This window comes from Procambarus clarkii, chromosome 7 (genome assembly GCF_040958095.1).
Source record: "Procambarus clarkii isolate CNS0578487 chromosome 7, FALCON_Pclarkii_2.0, whole genome shotgun sequence".
Classification (NCBI taxonomy): Eukaryota; Metazoa; Arthropoda; class Malacostraca; order Decapoda; family Cambaridae; genus Procambarus; species Procambarus clarkii.
This window is the reverse complement of record NC_091156.1, coordinates 2,850,223-2,868,762: the sequence shown is the minus strand read 5'-3', so window position 1 is coordinate 2,868,762 and position 18,540 is coordinate 2,850,223.

Here is an 18,540-nt window from a genome sequence, read left to right as displayed (position 1 = left end):
TCAACGCTAAACTTATAAATCAACCACACTATTCATGTGTGGTATATATTTAGGTCAGCATCTCTCCCACTCCAGTGTTTCTCATCTCTTTTACGAAGTAGACATATCTCCAGATTCATCATCTCCTTTAGAATGAAATACGTAGCCGTAAATTGATAAATAACAATAATTAACTCAAACGAATTATAAGATGCATTATATAAGAAAAGCTTCAAATAATTATCTCTCGCAGCGTGATCTTTCAGTTAGCAGTTTCTACCTTGAGAGAGAGAGAGAACGAGAGAGATAGAGAAACAGGGAAAGAGAGAGAGAGCATCACCCTTTCACCACCACCAATATTACCTTATCATCACAATCACCACCATCATCACCATAATCATCACTACAAATATCACCCCAAATGTCACCCCCCCCCCCCCCCAATGTCACCATTCCAACCACCACCATCACCACCCTCACTCCTACTATCACTACCCAAGCCACCACCATCACAATCCCACAATCACTTTATTCACCCCTACCATAACTACCCCCCCATCATCACTACCCAAACCATCACCACCCTCCCCACCATCACTCCAACACCGCCACCCCCCATCACCACAACCACCATCACCACAACCACCATCACTCTCCCCACTGTCACCATCCCCACAATCAAAACCACCCCCATCACCACTCCCCCCATCACCACTCCCCCCATCACCACTCCCCCCATCACCACTCCCCCCATCACCACTCCCCCCATCACCACCCCATCACCGGAGCCCCTGTATTCTAGCCGTCACTTCCGTTCTGTCACAAACTATCTAGAAAAAGCCTGAGACAAGGAGTCATCGGGGGCTCTTAAAACTTTAGTGTCTATTTTCAGGAATTGGATTTTTCTCAGAAAGCTTCCCCATGAATTTTAAATAATATTATTCTTATCCTCCCGAACATCCTACTATTGATCTAGCCCCTGACTGCTTACGGCCTCCGAAAGCGGCTACCATTTGTTTATCATGCGCATCTTGTCCTTGGCGAGATTGTCTTGTAATATACCTGAGGCTTCTACTCGCGAATTATAAGCGAAAATGTCTGATTATCACATTATGTGATGATCCGTGGAGCCTTCAGAGTCATATATGAAGTATGTGTTGATATCTCTGATGTGCATTCGGATGAAGGGCACGTCATAGTCTATGCGCGGAGAGGCTGCGTCTCCGACAGCTGCGCAAGATTCACCAGTTGTTAGAAGAAAGCACTTGTGAAGCATCTGTACAGGCCTAATAGACTCTATATATACTGCTTACTTAACAGATCTTTAGATATTTATATTCGTATTGCAATTACGTTGAGAAAAAATATGAAACAAGAGCCTCGTGGCACCTGTAGGCCGTGTGTCAACCAAGCAAAGTTAAAACGATTGCAACAAACTGAAAACATCGAGAGGTTCGTCGGCCATCCCTTCTCGGGGCTCGGGTTCTTCACTCTGATTGGTTGAGAACGTGACGTCGAGAGGGTCGGGAGAAAATTAATGGCTAAGACGTGCAAACTAACTTTATACTATTAACCCTGTCCATTGTATATCTATTGATTTTCAACAAGGCAAATCCTGCTTGAATTTGAAGTGGTTTCTGATGATAATAATCATAAGACTCTTATATATATAGATAGGCATGTTTTGTTTAGTGTTAAGAGCAAATTTAAGATTTTTGCAGGAAAAACCACACACAAAATCGGTCTGTTTTTTTCGGAATCAAACCTGAAAATTACAGTGGTGGAAATATAATGATTACTTTCAACCCGATGGTTGTGCTCTGAACTCCAGAGAGAGAGAATTAGGAGGAGCAGCTGTGGCGGCGATGATGCGACAATGATAGTTGCGACAATGATATATATGACTGTGATGGTAGCTAAGACTGTGATGTTAGCTATGGCGGTGATAGTGAATAAGGGAGTGATAGCTGTGGCTGGCGATAAGAGACTGCGGTAGTGATACTGAGACAGTGACAGGCTGATAGAGGCTGCGACGGTGGTAATGACTAGAGGGAGGCAGCGGCGGCGGTGGCGGAGGGCACCAGCGAAGCGCCCCGCGAATTCCGGTTAATGGTTCCTTCTTCAGGATATATCTGAGGGAGGCAATTTGACGCGCAATGACCTGTGAATTACTGCAGCGGGCAGGTGGCAATGGAACCCCGCCTCACATTCCCCACCACCACGAACACTTTCCTCCATCTTGGTCTATATATTCCCCTTTTTTGCTGTAATGTCGTTAGATCCTGGATCATAGGTAAATTCTGATGGGGCTACGGAGGCGGAGGAGGTAATGGACGGCGGACGAATTTTGCATTTAATAATCATCGATTAATTACCAACTCAGGTGTAGTGGAGGATTGATCTGAAGCTTTATCATGATCAAATGATGTAAGATATTTGCACTGAGGTTTTCATGTATTCTACTGTATTAATCACTGATTATTTGGAGAATATAAATTTGTTTAATCTAATTTTATAGTTAATTAAGACACGTGTAAATAATGTGGCGGTGTCGTGACTGAAGAATGTCAATGGTGTTAGAGCTCTAAGGGCCTCACTGTACGGACTGATGCGAGGGCTTACTGTTCAACATATGAGAACATTGTACAGCATGATATGAGGGCTAAATGTGTTACATGATGAGGGCTCACTAGAGAGCATGATAAGAACTTACAGCATGCTATCAGAAGAGCTAGCCGTGCAGCATGACGGGGATAATAAGTCCTGGTTGTGCACATTGTGTTGTCATGAGAGGTTCTGGGTCTTGGAAGCTACTGGAGCGAAGGATGAGATAATGAAGGGTAAAGAGTGCGAGAAAAATTCCTAAGTAACCGTCAAGTCTCAAAAAAAAATAAAAAATACCAGACAGGCTTTTTGTCGACTAACCTCGTCTTGCAATTGCCCTCGGAGCTGCACTCCTTCCTTCCCTTATTCTCTTCCACTTTCTTCCCCCTCCTCTTTCTTCTTTCTTCCTTCCATCTTCTGCACCCACATGTTTTCTTCTTCATATTCCTCACACCAAGTAACTCTCACCCTTCCATGGCCCCCTTCTTTTTTTCTACATCTTCTTCGCCTTAGTTAACTCTCCTTCCTCTTCCTCCCTCTCCATCTCCTTTTGACCCAAATCATTCCCGGTCTCCATTCCCTTCTTTCCTTGCCCATTATGCTTTCACCCATTTTCCCTCTTCCACCAACTTCAAGCTTCTATCACCGTCCCATATCCGTCAGTTTCACGCATAACGCTCGGGTACCGTCCTGCCGCAATTCCATCTAATGACTTGCACCTGTCTGTGTTCCTCTGTCCCCCTCCCTAATCAACTCCCCACCTCCATTCGCGCCAAACCTTCCCATGTCCCTCCTCCCTTTCCATGTGTTTCTCGAGTTAAGACGAATTCAAATAAATAGTTGAAGACCGGAAGACGGGTTTTCCCATCCGGCGGCTAGCTAAGGAGGCTCAGACAACCATGTCTGAGCCTCTATATTATATATATATATATATATATATATATATATATATATATATATATATATATATATATATATATATATATATGCCGTCAGAGTTAAATGTTAAGTTTTTCTCTGAATGCTCTGTGTTCCCTTCTTCGAGGCTATGGGTCCCTACAACTGCACTAAAGGTGGTACCTCTTTATAATCCCGGATTTATATATATATATATATATATATATATATATATATATATATATATATATATATATATATATATATATATATATATATATATATATATTAATCATATTTTATTTCAAATATTTTTAATAAGATTCACAATATTATCATCGTAATAAGTAATAATTAAATGGAAACACATTTTGAAATTATCTTGTATAAGTACCGATGACATATCATCGAAATATATAGAACAGCAGCAGATTTTTTCCTCTCTAACACTGCAGTGGAGAAAACGACAGAAAACAAAATTGCTTCCCTCATACTGCTAGTGAAAGTAAAACAGAAAAAAAGTCCCATTTATATGATGCTCAACACACGTGTATTTCCCTGATGAGGCAGACCCACCCCTGATGAATATTCATAGGAACGTCCACAGTGATGATTTATGCCCACCGAGTCATATTCTAGGTTCCATTTTTTGGTCTTCTTTGATATAATCGAAAACATTTCTGCAGAAGCTCTTGATTGTCGGTAAATTTCTTGGTGATTTACGATGTAGATAGACAAAATTATTTTTATGATTTAGTCTTGAAATTTCAACCGCCCGATACCCTCCTCCCCCCACTCACTCTCTGTTTCTTCTATGTATCCATTATTACAACGATGTGCAGCATCCCCCACAAGTTACATATTATATATATATATATATATATATATATATATATATATATATATATATATATATATATATGTATATATATATATATATATATATATATATATATATATATATATATATATATATATATATATATTGGCCTATAGGCCAATAGGCCTTCTGCAGTTACTTCCATTCATATCTTTTTAGCCCTATTGGTTCGTGTTCTATCATGTATATATATATATATATATATATATATATATATATATATATATATATATATATATATATATATATATATATATATTGGGAGCAGGTTTTCTCTAATACATATGTAATTAAACATTAGCAGCATTTTGACTATTATTAATTTTCTTTGGGATATTTTCCATTCTATGCAAATGTCTTCGACAATCTGGAGGGATTAACATTATTATACTGTTTCTTCAATTATACTGATTATACAGTGCTGTTGTTTAATGACATGTGTATTAGAGAAAACCTGCTCGCAAAATATATTCAAAAATCAAATTATAAAAATAAACAAAATCTGTACTAATTATTTGGTACTAAATATTTACTAATTATTTGGACAAATAGTAAAGAATATCAATGTTCATAATAAGAAGAATTAAATATACATTGATAGGAGTATATGAAATTTTTATGATCCCAGAAACAACCAAATTACTAATAGGAATATGATGATGATAATAACAATAATAAAAAATCATTAACATAATAATGTTATTAGCATTAATGTATTATTTTCCCAATTAGTATTAGCATTGTAATTATTATAAATGATAATCATATTATCATAATAGAATTAAGAGATTATCGATTTTGTATAATTTTTATTTTATTATATGAGGTTAAGAATATTCTTATATATTTTAACTTGAAACCACTGTTCTAAAATAAAATACACACACACACACACACACACACACACACACACACACACACACACACACACACACACACACACACACACACACACACACACGAGAGAAACCAGCGCTGGGAGCATGAAAGAGACAAGCCGCCGGTGCTTGAACCGTCGCACAAAATGGTAGAGGTAAAGGCAGGTGCTACCAGCTGAGTTCAGAATATAACGAAGACCTTCATCACTATATGTTGGCCAGTCTGTTGGCCGAGGAGGACCTTCATCACTATATGTTGGCCAGTCTGTTGGCGAGGAGGACCTTCATCACTATATGTTGGCCAGTCTGTTGGCGAGGAGGACCTTCATCACTATATGTTGGCCAGTCTGTTGGCGAGGAGGACCTTCATCACTATATGTTGGCCAGTCTGTTGGCGAGGAGGACCTTCATCACTATATGTTGGCCAGTCTGTTGGCGAGGAGAACCTTCATCACTATATGTTGGCCAGTCTGCGGCCGAGGGGGACTTTATAACTGTGTATAATGCCAAAAAAATAACTTTTCCAAGTATTAGATTTTGTTTTTGTCTGAGTATTTATGCTGAGAATTTTCCGAATTCACATACAACAAAAGTTTTATTATGTAGTGAAGCAAACATTGTATGTATTGGATTTTTTAATTGCAGCAACTATCACTCGGAGGTCTAGTCATGATAAATTATTTTCCAAAACGCTTTCTATACATATACATTTCATGTATCGCCGAAATATTTTCTGCGATTTAACGTTAAGAAATGGTAAACAAATTATTCTTTAAATTATTCGGTGTATATTGGAAATCCCGGATATTATCGATCAAAAGCTTTCCTTGAAAATATTTCAAAATTTGCACTTCAATGTCATTCTCACAAAAATATATTCAACTTCATTTAAACGAAAATAATTCTAATTGTAAAATTTAAATTAGTAGCAATAACGAATTCAGCACAGTTTGAAATGTGCAATGACAGAACTCATGGTTAAAAAACAGGCAAAATCTTAAAGCATTACCGGCATTTTTCATTTTGTTTCATTCATTGTTATTAATGAATGTTTTCACAATCACATCACAAATTAAAAAAAAATATATCCACATAATTTAGTAAATTATAGTTCCAATCGTCAGAGAACTGTGCGACACAAGCAGAAAAGGAATGTATAGGCTTGCATTGTCACTCCATATATTTTGACTCCATCAAGGCAGGGAAAATGCTCAGGTAAACCTAAGCAAGGGAAAAGACGCAGAGAAACGTGCTAGTTGATGATAGAGAGATTGTTGCTCTCTCTCTCTCTCTCTCTCTCTCTCTCTCTCTCTCTCTCTCTCTCTCTCTCTCTCTCTCTCTCTCTCTCTCTCTCTCTCTCTCTCTCTCTCTCCGACGCTTTACCGTCAGTCCCGCCTCTCCTGTCCACTGTTAAGCTCTCATAAAGCTTCCATTACACAGCCTTCCACACAACCGCCCCACACAGCTGCCCAACACACAGCCGCCCATTACACCACACGCGATATTTCCAGCATTATCATCCACACCAACGGCCACACTATCATCCACACCACCATCACAGGCCACACACTACCCACAGTGTCACCATACCCACACCCTACACCCAGTACCACCCCTATCCACACATAATCCAGAGTGCCACTGTTATCCACACACTAATCATAGTGTCGCCACTATCCACAAAGATAGTTGTGGATAGTGGTCATCACTATCCACACTGGTGGGTAGTGGTGCCACTACCCACCATTGGTAGTGGCATCACTACCCACACACCAGCCACTGGTGTGTGGTTAGTGGCGCCACTGTGGCTGGTGTGTGGGTAGTGGTGCCACTGTAGTAAATAATTTTCTACACGTCTTCTAACATCTCCATTCATCCCCAACATCCTCCGACAGCTCAACATCTCCAGACAGCTCTGAGAGCCAGCAACATATCCCAACACTTCCAAGCAGCTCACAACATCATCGGGCAGAATCCAGCATCTTCTGAGAGCTCCCAACATATCACTCTATCTCCTTATATACCTCGACATCTCCAGAACTCTCCGTGGGGAAAGTTCGGATGCTGTCATAGTCTGAGCACCAAAAGGCTAAGATTATGGCATCATGACTTCACTCAGAAGGAGTGAAGCGTTCCTTCATTCACTTCAAATACATGTTGCACTGCTTCTTGAAAGATTACCAGTTTTCCCGAAAATTTATTTTTCTCTGTATCAAACTCTATCAAATCTTGTTTTAAAATCTTTCATATTGTCTCAACATTTTCCACATCCTGGTTAAAAATTTGTCTGATCCTGTCTAGATTTTGATCATGTTTTTTAATTTGTTCTCATCCTGTTTCAAAACCTCTCTCATCCAGTCTCAGAATATCTATCTCATTAACTTTAAATTGATTGATGTCTCTCATTTCTTCCCTCGCAGTACTTCTCTCTCCACCTATAATAGAAGCTGTCTCTCGTTCCTTCACAGCTGTCTCGCTCCCTCACACCTGTCTCTCGCTCCCTCATAACTGTCTCTCAATCCCTCACAACTGCTTCTCACTCTCAATCTACTGAACATTTTATTGTTCCAAGTTTAAACAACATCATTCCGTCTCACACTTGTACGAATACGACATTCATCTTTACACATCACGAACAACCGCTATTACTACCACCACCCTACTACTACCATCACCACTACCAACACCCCTACTACTACCACCACCACTAACCACCACCACTACCACCCCCCCCCCACTACTATCACCACCACTACCACCACCACCCCCACGACTATCACCACCACTACCACCACCCCTACTATTACCACCACCACTACAACCACCCCACTACTACCTCCACTACTACCACCACCACTAACCCCCAGCACCACCACCACCACAACCACCCCTACCACCACCACTACCCCCACCAGTACCACCACCACTATCACCACCACCATTACCACCACCACCACCACCACCACCACCATAGTTCCAGTTGCCCCTGTGTCTTCTCCCTAGATCTGGTCCATTCCTGCTCACTCCGGCTCTCCAAGACATACTAAGTCCGCAGTGAAAGACCGTTGAAAAATATCCCACGAGAAAAAAAAACGGCTGCAATAAACAGCTTCTCCAGGCAATGGCCCCTGAAAGGTAAAGGGACCCCTAAAAAATGGTTCAAGAGAGAAAGCCTCTTCATTTGCATCTGTTGCGGGCAAGTTCCCGGTTGAGAGGCTTGTCTGACTGGTGGACGGGTTGCGTGGTTGACTGGTGGGTGGGGAGGCTGCTCGCTTGCTAGCTGGCTGGCTGGCTGTGTTTCTGGCTAGCTGGCTGGCTGTGTTTCTGGCTGGCTGTGTGTCTGGCTAGCTAGCTGGCTGGCTGTGTGTCTGGCTAGCTAGCTGGCTGGCTGTGTGTCTGGCTAGCTAGCTGGCTGGCTGTGTGTCTGGCTAGCTAGCTGGCTGGCTGTGTGTCTGGCTAGCTGGCTGGTTGGCTAACTGATGGAAATGTTGGCTGGCTAGCCGACAAGCTGAATGGGGAGGTTAGTTGACTGGCATATTAGTTTGCAAGTTGAGAGAAAGAGAGAGAGAGCGTTTAATAGGCGTAATGTTGCTCCTATATTTAGGGTTGGAGAGATCAGGCGCCGTGAGGCCTCGTAGCTGCGTCAGGATCTATTGCACGACAATAAACATTTAGGGTCCGAAGGGACTTTGGGCGAGACGGGAAGCCTGTGCAAAAAAATCAAGGTGGTCTAAACTGAGGTCAGCAGGCGGCAAAGGGGTCATTTTCTCAGGCAACAGCAGGAGATGGTGGATTTTGTGAGCCGAGAGAGGCATCACTAGGGCCTGAGCGGAAGATGCCTTTGTTAATTGTTGCGCCGCTTGCCTGGTGTGTGTGTGTGTGTTCACCTAGTTGTGCTTACGGGGGTTGAGCTCTGGCTCTTTGGTCCCGCCTCTCAACTGTCAATCAACTGGTGTTGAAGTTCCTGAGCCTACTGGAATCTATTATATCTACACTTGAAGCTGTGTATGGAGTCAGCCTCCACTACATCACTTCCTAATGCATTCCATTTGTCTACTACTCTGACACTAAAAAAAAATTCTTTCTATCTTCTCTATGGCTCATTTGGGCACTCAATTTCCACCTGAGTCCCCTAGTGCGTGTGCCCTTTGTATTAAATAGTCTGTCTTTTTCTAACCTATCAATTCCTCTGAGAATCTTGTATGTGGTGATCATGTCCCCTCTAACTCTTCTTTCTCCCAGTGATGTGAGGTTTAAGTACCATAGTTTTTCCTCGTAGCTCATACCCCTTCAGTTCGGGTACTAGTCTGGTGGCAAACCTTTGAACCTTTTCCAGTTTAGTCTTATGCTTAACTAGATATGGACTCCATGCTGGAGCCGCATACTCCAGAATTGGTCTGACATATGTGGTATACAAAGTTCTGAAGTTCTGTGGTATACAAAGTGTGTGTGTGTATGTATATGCGTTTGTGTGTACACATACATTCAAACACACACACACACGTATACACGAGTACAAACTACCAATTAAGAAGAAATTGCTATCGTCTAGATGGTAGCACAAACATCTGGGGGAAGCACCCTCATTTAGAAAAGATAACCACCACTATCAACACCCATCCCAGAGCCCCACTGCACCATAACCACCTGACCAAGGGCACCACCACTACAGTATCACCACCTGACCCACAACAACAACACAACTCCACCACCTGACCCAAACACCAACACCACAGCTCCACTACACTAACCGAAAAGGAATCTATCCTACCCACTCCATTACCACCATTCATCCTCGAATCACCGAAACCAATCAACCTAATGCAGCCTTACCATCATTAGCGGTGCACCGCACAGAACGGAAAGCGCCCCGTAACAGCCCAGGTCATGAGAGGTAGTTCGGGGGGTGAGCTGGGGAGAGAGGGGGGGCGGTGCTCACGAACGCCACTGCCAAGTTGTAGAGCAATAACTATAATGCGAGGTGTTCCCGACGGTGATAATTATATGTGGAGCACAAGGGGGGACAGGGTGGGGGGAGAGTCATTGGTAATCATGGGAAGTAGTTATGGTTTGCAGATTTCATGTTTATTTATGTTTTGGTTATGGTGTGTGTGTGTGTGTGTGTGTGTGTGTGTGTGTGTGTGTGTGAGTGTGTGTGTGTGTGTGTGTGTGTGTGTGTGTGTGTGTGTGTGTGTGTGTTTGTGTGTGTGTGTGTGTGTGTGTGTGTGTGTGTGTGTGTGTGTGTGTGTGTGTGTGTGTGTGTTTGAGTTGGTTAAAAAGTCAACATACTAAATAATTTCTAACTCTATTCATTTAGAAGTAGTAAAATATTTATTAGTGAACTTACTATTAGCACTAATAAAATAACAGAATGACTAATATTTTCCAAATTATAATTAATATTATTAGTAGTAACATTATTTTTTAATGCTATTATTTTTTATTATTGTTAATCCTAATTGTGGTATTATTTGATTGGGGTAGTTATATTATTGATAAAAGTTGCAGTAATGTAGTGTGGTTGCAGCAATAATATTATTAAGATAATTAGTATGTATTATTATATTTTTTTATATTATTTTTTATTATTTTTATTATTATTATTATTATTATTATAATTATTATAATTATAATTATTATTATTAATATTGGTAGCTGTAGCAATGACAACAAAATAAATGGTATGAAATATAATAATAAAATAGAAGCTATAGTTGATGTTGAACAAATAGCAAATGTGGAAGGAATCTCAGTAGTTGTTGGTTGGCGTTGTTTTTTGTTGTTGTTGCAGTTGTTGTTGTTGTGGATATTGTTGTAGAAGTAGTTGTTGTTCTTGTTCTTGTTGTAGAACTACCTGTGCAAGGAACGGTAAGCAAATTTCCAGCCTGAGACACATTCGTACTTTAAAATAATATATATATATATATATATATATATATATATATATATATATATATATATATATATATATATATATATATATATATATATATATATATATATATATATACACACACACAAGAATAGGGGTGGTAGGAGAAGAAAACATCAAAGTGTTCAGTGAGGATCCACAAGGTCTTCTCTGAGAACTCTTTATTTTCTTCTCCGAGGCTATGGGTCCCTACACTTGCACCACAGGTGGTACCCCTTCTATATATATTATATATATATATATATATATAATATATATAATTATATATATATATATATATACATATATATATATATATATATAAATATGTATATATAAAATGCCCAACGGTAGTTGGGCAACACAGCTTGCGTCTGATATAATCGGCTTGCGTGTTTGTGCATGAACATGATACAATTGTGGCTCATGTTCTCTCATATAAGTAAATTGTGTCAATGAAAACGAACGTCTGGTCTGTGACTGCTTGGAGCTGTTGGGGTCATAGGATAAATAGCTTCGGCTTCCAATGACTTTTAACAGTCCGGTACTTTGGTCAGAGTACCGGACTTGTCAAGGAGTTTCATTGCTCCTGTCAGTCTAGGTTTGAGCCTTTCATGGGAGGATTCCTTTCTGATATATATATATATATATATATATATATATATATATATATATATATATATATATATATATATATATATAGTCATAGGATAAATAGCTTCGGCTTCCAATGACTTTTAACAGTCCGGTACTTTGGTCAGAGTACCGGACTTGTCAAGGAGTTTCATTGCTCCTGTCAGTCTAGGTTTGAGCCTTTCATGGGAGGATTCCTTTCTGATATATATATATATATATATATATATAATATTATTATTATTACAATGTTTATTACTAATATTTTGTATCTTTCGTATCGCTCCTATTACTAATATCCCAGAATATTTTCAGAAAGACGTGAGAATTCGCAAATCATTATACTAAAACAGCTGTTATTGCTGCTGGCTTTTAATCTTCCGGTAGTAGATGACTAATTCAGATCTAATCACACCTTGATTTCAAGTCCCCTCGAGGCAAAGTATAGCATTTTCGACATATATATTTATCATACAATCAGGTTCATTTCTCATTCCTCTCGATTAAACTACATCATGGACTTGTATTAACAGGAACAGCGGTCATCTGATGAATAAAACACTCAGATGTGGATGAGACAACAGACTGAAAGTGATGTAATGTCTGTGAGATTAGCAGTGAATACATTAGATTATACGCAATATGGCGTGGTTTTGACGCTATTCACCCACTTCGGTGTTTATTACTGTATCTCTCTCTCTATCTCTCTCTCTCTCTCTCTCACTCTTTCTCTCTCTCTCATTCTTATTCCTCATATATATATATATATATATATATATATATATATATATATATATATATATATATATATATATATATATATATATATATATATATATATATGTGTGTGTGTGAGTGTGTATCTATGAAACTTAATAGTATGATCACACAAATACATGTAAATTGTAATTAAACAATTATAGTATGTCCTAATAAAATAATAATATTATATATAGTTTTATAACCCAATAAATAATAACCTTTCAATAGTATGATCACACAAATATATGTAAATTGTAGTTAAAAAATTAAAATATGTCTCAACAAAATAAATTAATAATTAAATAACAAAAAATGCTCTGTAAATATATGTAAACAAACCCAACTATAATTTTTTAAATATTTGTGAATTTTAGCATTTAAAATTGAATTTTAATTTGAAATCTTCAAATCCAGAAAGAAATAAGAGTAATGTTAAATTTTAAGGTATTATGCATAACACTGGGAAATGTTGACAAGCAGGCGATGAGTCACAATAACGTGGCTGAAGTATGTTGACCAGACCACACACTAGAAGTTGAAGAGACGACGACGTTTCGGTCCGTCCTGGACCATTCTCAAGTCGATTGTGCCAAGGACGACCGAAACGTCGTCGTCCCTTTAACTTCTAGTGAGTGGTCTGATCAACAATGTTGACAAGTTTTCCGAGGCCGTTTCCACACGTCAAAAGTGTAAATAGAATAGTGTCCTAATGCCGAGTACAGAATCCGTTGCATAAATGGAAATCCCACATTGAAGTGTGTGGGCATCTCCGTTGAGAGTGCATTTCCCAGTGGAATGCGTAGGTTCCAACTTCCCCCGTAAAATGCGTATATTCTAGGTTTCCTATGGAATGCGTAGGCTCCAGGATTCCCCGTGGGCTATGTAGGTTCCCGCTTGGAGTGTGTGTGTAGATTCTTCTTAGGTACTCGTGTTAGGAGCTCTGGTTAGCTCCAGCAGGGCGTTCATTTCCTGAGAGCTGCATATTTCCCCTGTGGAGTGAGTAGATTCTTCCGTGGCGTGCATAGGTTCCTTCGTGGCGTGCATTGATTCCACCTTGTAAGTAAGTAAATGATCTAGCACATGCCTTTATATAACCAAAGAACAGTGCCACGACTGGCAGTTGCTGCCACGTATTTTAACAGACTATTAACATCATTAATGACCCAATAAACCGTATTTAACACTTGCATTATAGCCTCTTGAGGTTTTGCAAATTATTTATCCGAAAGGTAAAGAGAAGTACTAGTAACAAGAAAAAAACGCATATGTGGCTCGCCAAGACAGGAAATTATCGTTTAAGGGTGCAGGCACCAGTCTAGTAAAATGAAGTGGAGTGAACGAGGCCCGTAATGGGCCGTGGGTACCTGTCGGGAGGAACGTGTCCATTCGGGCCGTCACCTTGGCACTTAAAATTGGATATAAACTCCAATATATGGCCCTTTGATGATGGACAAATGATTTACTGTCAAAACAGTGATGAGGCAGCATTTATGGCTCCAGTACAGCGGCCGTGATGCTTCTGGAACATTTTATGGGGAGAGCGCGGTCATCAAGGGTCAGAGGAAATTCATTCATTCGACTGACCACAAGATCGGTCTGTCATGGACCGGAGAGTGACACCAAGCGGCGGCCCGGCTATTGCCGCCACCAACAAACACGCCGGACTCCACTCATAGTCGCCTCCAGTAGGTCGTTGTCTCTGCATGAGGAGCATGCATGGAGCAGAGGTAACCTTCCAGAGGCGTGTGGATGACCTACCACTAGATGACGCAACCTAAACAAAACAAGAGGAGAAAGAGCGCCCTCTTGTCAACCGCAAGTTCAGTGACCACATCAGCAGTACCGAATTAGTTCCTTACCTTGAAGAGGACGCGGTTAAGGTGGACGCGAAGAATAATCCAGAGCGGTGTAGAGAGAGGAAGAGAGAGAGCCAGGAGGCGGGAGTGTGTCCGAGCTCCGGCGCGAGGGAGCACGGTTGATGGTGTTGCAAGTTGCAAGGGAGGCTGGGGGAGAGTGGTGGTGTGGTGGGCCGGCAAGATGGCGGCAAGTTGTGACGGGGCCGGGCCGGACCTGGCTGGCTTGCTCGTTGGCGGAGAGACGCGCCTCGCACTTACTGGCTGACTCCACAGCCGCCTCACTGGCTGCTGTCAGCGGTGGGGATCCCTCCTGCTGCTGCTGCTGCTGTTGCCAGAGTTCCCGCCTGCACCACCGTCGCCCACCATCTTACGCAGCCACCGTTTCACATCGATTCATGAAATTACATACTTTTTTGTCAAGTATTACAAAACTCGCCTTTATTTCCACACCTCTTGCATCCCAGTAGGTTTCTTGGCCGTTACTCTGGCGTCCTCATGCAGCAGTGTGGCTGGCCAGGCCCCGGGGAAGGCCTCCAGTACACCTCAAGACGCCAGTGTTTACAAGTGACAATAACACCTCCGGAGTTCAACAAATCGAGGCAGTGAGGCGACTCATCTCTCTTCATGGGGATGGGAGAGCTCTATGCATCTCTCTCTTCATTCCACGACAGAGATGTATTCATACATTCATCTTCCAATCCATTTAGCATTGCGAGATAGTTCGCTCCATACGGTGCAAATTGAGGCAATCGATGCGGGAATGCTTGCTTAAGTTTTTTTTCTTTTAATGTTCGTTCGTGTTGTAAGTTGGCAAGAGATTCCCAACAGTTGTGTAATATTTTCTTGATGTCTGGCGTCATTCCGTGTTAATTTGCATCCAATTAGGAAAAATACAAAGAAGATTGCTTTATTATCATCCTTCATAAAAAAATGAATTTATTGAAATTGCGGAACACGAGCCTTTGTAAAACATAATAAATACCTAGTTGGCAACTTTAATATATCAACAAAATGCGTACAGTCTATGTCAGATTTATAATTGTATAGGGAGGTTAAGCGAGCAAACATTTAAGCGCTTAGAGTCAAGAACATGCAGTAGCCCTAAGACAGCGTTAGAATGTATTGTGTATATTCAAAATCTAGTAAGTCATAGGCAGGGTTGAGGCGGCGGCAGTAGCTTCCGCGGCCACTAAGCCGCCCGCCAGGAATCAATATGGCCGCCACGTCTCATCCAATCAGCGGCCGAGTCTCACGCAAGGGGGGGCGGGGCTTGGCATACCTAGCACTCATTTGCTAAGTTTTAAAACACGCCGCTGCTACGCTTTTCATCACTGAAATGGGACAAACGCCAAGGATTTGGAATAAAGTCGTCATTCGTCTTTGAAAACTTATATTAACGGGAAATAAACCTGCAGATATTGCTTTTATAGCAGCCCAATGTTTGTGGAGCTCGTTCCCGCGACCCGGGCGCTCCTCCGTCCACTCAACATGACCCGACAATGGCTGGCCCTCAAGCGCCAGGGCTTACGCCACCTTTCACGTCATCTCCACTTAATAAGATCGTTTGGCAAGACCCCTTGATGGACGAATCTCAAAGATGAATATATAATATATATATGTACCGCCTTATACATGTCTTTTCTTCGAGGCTATAGGTCCCCTTCTTCCAGCCAGAGGTGGTATCCCCCCTAAATGTTTAATATTTATAATCCATTCATCGCTAGCATACTAATTATAACAATTTTGCAAATGAACGTCTGAAGTACCGCACAAGAAACAATCTGGATGTAATGTTCGTGTAAGGAACCAGAGGAACGCTGAAGACAAAACTGAGGAAAGTATTACGAGCGACAAGGCCTACCCTCCCCAGAACATCTCTTAACACCTTACTTACTAGAGCTGTGATGGCACCGGTCTCCTCTTAGTCGACACTGGAAGTGCGCTCACAGTGCGCTTGGAGCTCTAAACTCCTAAACGTTCTGGAGGAGGAATGATCAAATCGTACATGAGACGGTTTAGCAATGTTCGTTTTCTGATATTCTAAACCTATATCGCGATATAACGATAAGCCTATATCGCTAGGTTAGGATGTATTAGCTGTGTCAGGCTCTGTTGAGCTTGGTTAGGTTAGGTAGGTCTAACAATCTGTCGGCGAACCGCCTTGTTAACGATGTGAGATAAATTACTCCAGGAAATGCTGGACCAACCGGATCTTATGGCTTGCAGGCCGCTCCAAGCAATAGTCTTCTAGAACAAGTTATTGGGGCCAGGCTTGGAGAGAAGAAGAACTCCCAGCACCCACTCCAGGTGTACTGTATCTTTCGGAAGCAGTTTGATCCCACAATACCACCTGGGCTGGCACTCCCTAAACGATTCAGCTGGAGCTTGAAGGCACTAACCACCCAGAGTTGGCACTCATTATATGGCCGAGATCGAAAGCTTGGAGCTCATGGCTTCTGGGCGCAGGCAAGTTGAAATGTCCCCAATTCCAGGGTGGTAGTTACCAGGTGCTTTTGTGTAGGTCAGCACAAATAAAATATTTAAATGGCGATATGTATTCCTTAAAGCAGTGCCAGACAGAAGCAAACAAGTTATCAAACCTATTTATTTAGGAATGACAATTTTTGTATAATATCTCTATACACTTGGATATATTTCAATGTGTATATTTGTATTTATATACGTAAAATTCAAGAAAAGAGGGCCGCTCGTGGGAGCACATCACACTTGCCAGGAGATAAAAGACTCTTAAGTGGAAGCGATAAAGTCAAGGAGCCACTATTAAGTGGACCTTAACTGATGGAAGGAGAAGAGAACAGCCACTGGAGAGGAATACTGTGTCCACACGTCATCCTTCACGCCTGTACTCCTGAGTGCAGGGCAACGAGAAGGTTACATCAATAGAGACAGAGATAAAAAAGGACGTAAGGTAAAGTAATTATGAAGAGAAAGCGTAAAGCCAATATGAGAGAGGATGAGAGAGAGAGAGAGAGAGAGAGAGAGAGAGAGAGAGAGAGTAGAGAGAGTCCTGTAGTGAGAAAGAGAGGTGGAGGGGGAGTTTGCTTCGTCTCTCAGGAATGCGACAATTCATTAGAAGTCTAACAGTAGGAAATTATCTCTTTATATCTTTTGCATTATCTGCCTCTGAGGATGTAAATTTGCACCTTAACAAAACGCGTCTAAATCCTTTGTTAAAAATATAAAAATAAACACAGGGGAAATATTTTTTATAAATTTCCTTCCCCAGTAAAGAAAAACCTAAAATATATAAAGAATATTCATGATTTAGGTTTTACTAATGCTTCGTATTTTTAAGTACATGGTCGATTTATGTGTACTCACCCAATATATCTACTTAACTAATTCACTAACGCCCACTCATCGTGTTTTTTGTCGATATTTTGTTAAGCTAACATTGAATTAGCTTCTACAATATATTCTCGAAACATCTCCCATATGTTTGAGTCTTGAGTCTTATGCTAAAAGTGGCCTTCTGACGTTCCTCTGCTTATCTGTGTTCATAGTTTCCACCTGCGTCCTCAAGTTTAGATGGTTCTTATTCTAAACAAGGCGAGATAGAGGGGGTGGGGAATGTGTGTGTGAGTGTGTGTGAGTGTGTGTGTGTGTGTGTGTGTGTGTGTGTGTGTGTGTGTGTGTGTGTGTGTGTGTGTGTGTGTGTGTGTGTGTGTGTGTGTGTAGATGTACAAGAGCCCTGTGAGCCCTCCAGAGCCAGGCAGGTACCATGGAGAGAAAGAGCCACAGGGAGCAAAGGCGGCTCTGCATAATGCAAACCTAGAGAAAATGCACAGCTGGCTCCAGGTTGGTAATATGAGGATGTTCCCAGGCGTGTCCCGTCGAGCAGGTCTGTTAGAGCATGCGACACACCTCCGTCGGAAACAGCCGTAAGTGCATGCCAGGAGAAAAATAATCGCAAATGCACTATGACTCTGATTGTTTAGTACGTTGATGTTGACGGTTATTGGCAATATTTTCTGTAGAGTGTGGTTATTTGTCACCGAGAAGAACTGAATTAATAAAATATTCAGAAATAAACCTCATAGAATGTTACAATTTTGATCTTCTCGAAAATTAAGTTAGTTTAATATATAGCAAAAGAAAACGAAAAACGAACAAATTTTT